This window comes from Babylonia areolata, chromosome 21, assembly GCF_041734735.1.
Source record: "Babylonia areolata isolate BAREFJ2019XMU chromosome 21, ASM4173473v1, whole genome shotgun sequence".
Classification (NCBI taxonomy): Eukaryota; Metazoa; Mollusca; class Gastropoda; order Neogastropoda; family Buccinidae; genus Babylonia; species Babylonia areolata.
This window is the reverse complement of record NC_134896.1, coordinates 39,003,770-39,006,269: the sequence shown is the minus strand read 5'-3', so window position 1 is coordinate 39,006,269 and position 2,500 is coordinate 39,003,770.

The following is a 2,500-nucleotide window of genomic DNA, read 5'->3' as shown; positions in this document are numbered from 1 at the left end:
GAAGGGGTGGGGGGGAGTGGAGAATGGGGCAGTGAGAGACAGGGGGAGAGAGAAAGAAAGAGAGAGAGGGAGGGAGAGAGAGGGAGAGGGAGAAGGGGTGGGGGGGAGTGGAGAATGGGACAGAGAGAGACAGGGAGAGAGGGAGAGGGAGGGAAGAGGGGGTAGGGGGAGTGAAGAATTGGGTAGAGAGAGAGAGACAGGGAGATGAAGAGAGAGAGAGAGAGAAAGAAAGATGGAGATGGGTGGGGGAGTGGAGAAGGGGGCAGAGAGAGACAGTGAGAGAGAGAGAGACGGAGAGAGAGACAGTGAGAGAGAGAGAGAGAGAGGGAGAGAGAGAAAGAGAGAGAGAGAAAGAGAGAGGGAGAGGGAGAAGTGGTGGGGGTGGAGAATGGGGAAGAGAGAGACAGTGAGAGGGAGAGAAGGGGGGGGGGGGGGAGGAGTCGATGAACGGATAAAGACAGAGAGGCAGGGAAGAAAGAGGGGGTGGGGGTGGGGTAGAAAAGAGATTGGAGAGAAACGGGGGGAGGGGAGGATTGAGGGTGGGGATGGAAGGGGAAGGAGAGAGGTGGGGAGGAGCTGGAATCACAGACTGAGATCACCGAAAAGTCTGTCAACAGAGACTGTGGGTATAAAATTATCGGGTGTCCCACCCCCCAAAAAAGTGAACCGCTTTTTTGACAAGTATTTTCTCAGTGATAGAGAAACGGAATTCGTTGAAAATTTCCACACAGTAACCTTAGGGTATCATCAACAAGCCTGCAAAATATCTAAGGAAATAAGGAAATAGGAAGTAGCCTTTCTATATTATCAGATAGTTCTAATTATTCTATTCAGTAAAAGAATCTTGGGACAAGAACAGAGGTTTGGAAAAGCAGTTTGTTTACACTTCAAGAAAGTGTCCCCACAATGTATGTGAAGTTCATAATGGGTTTTTTTTTTTTTTTCAATTTACCTTTACTACAGCAAGAGAGAGACAGAGAGAGAGAGAGAGACAAAGAGAGAGACAAAGACAGAGACAGAGAGAGAGAGTTTGTGTGTCTGTGTGTGTTTGTGTGTATCTGTCTGTGTCCATGCGCGCGCGCGCGTGTGTGTGTGTGTGTGTGCACGCCGCGCGCGCGTGCGTTCGCGTGCGTGTTTGTATGTGTTCGTGCGCGCGTGTAGGTAGATTTTTTTTCTCTCTCTCTCTCTCTAATCTCTCCCCCTCTCTCCTCCCCTTCTCTCTCTCTCTCTCTTTCTCTCTCCTCCCCCTCACTCTCTCTCTCCTCCCCCTTCTCTCTCTCCCTCTCATCTCCTCCTTCTCTCTCTCTCTCCTCCCCCTCCCTCTCTCTCTCTCTAATCTCCCCCCCCTCTCTCCTCCCCTTCTCTCTCTCTCTTTCTCTCTCCTCCCCTCACTCTCTCTCTCCTCCCCCTTCTCTCTCTCTCTCTCTCATCTCCTCCTTCTCTCTCCTCCCCCTCCCTCTCTCTCTCTCCTCTTCCCCCCTCTCTCTCTCCTCCCCTTCTCTCTCCTTCTCCCTCTCCTCCCCCCTCACTCTCTCTCTCCTCCCCCTTCTCTCTCTCTCTCTCTCTCTCTCCTCCCCCTCTCTCCCTCTCTCTCTATCCTCCCCCCTTTCTCTCCCTCTCTCTCTATCCTTACCCCACCTCTCTCCCCCCTCTCCCCCTCTCTCTCTTTATCTCTCCTCCCTCTCTCTCTCTCTCTCCTCCCCGGCCCCCCCCCCTCTCTCTCTCTCTTCCCCCTCTCTCTCCTTCCCTCCCTCCTTCTCCACCCCCTCTCTCTCTCCCTCTCCCTCTCCCCATCAAGTTCTTTCAGGTGACGTGTTGTACAGACACATCTGCCCTATGTGCTGATGTGAGTTTGTTTTTTTTTCTTTTTTTTTTCTTCTTCTTTTTTTTTCTTTCTTCTGTTCCGTATATATGTGTGCACGTATATACTGTGAGCTGGCCCTGCCTCGTTGAATAGACAGCTCGAGACTCTCCTCTCCAGATATGAAAAGATAACATTGTGCTAGTCAGATCTCAACCCCTCCACTCCTCCTCCTCCTCCTCCTCCTCCTCCATCCCCTCTCCCCCTCCGTCCTTCTCTATGTATCTACCACTCTCCTCTTTTATGCCCCGCTCCCCACCGCAACTCACCCAACTCTTCCTCTCTCGGGCTCTCTTTCTTTCTTTCTTTCTCCGTGTATGAGCCAGTGTATGCTTGCGTGTACTTCAGTTGAGGTCTTCTGCGTACACCCACCCTACCCACCCGTACTGACGTGTATGCAATCATACGTGTGTGTGTGTGTGTGTGTGTGTGTGTGTGTGTGTGTGTGTGTGTCGTGCGCGCGTGCGCGTGTGTGTATGTGTGTGCGTGCGTGCGCGCGTGCGTGCGTGTGTGCCAGTGTGTGCGTGTGTGTGTGTTTGTGAGTGTGTGTGTCTGTGTGTGTGTGCGTGCGCGCGTGCGTACGTGTGGGTGCGCGCGTGCGTGTGTGTGTGTGTGCGCGCGCGCGTGTGTGCGCACGTG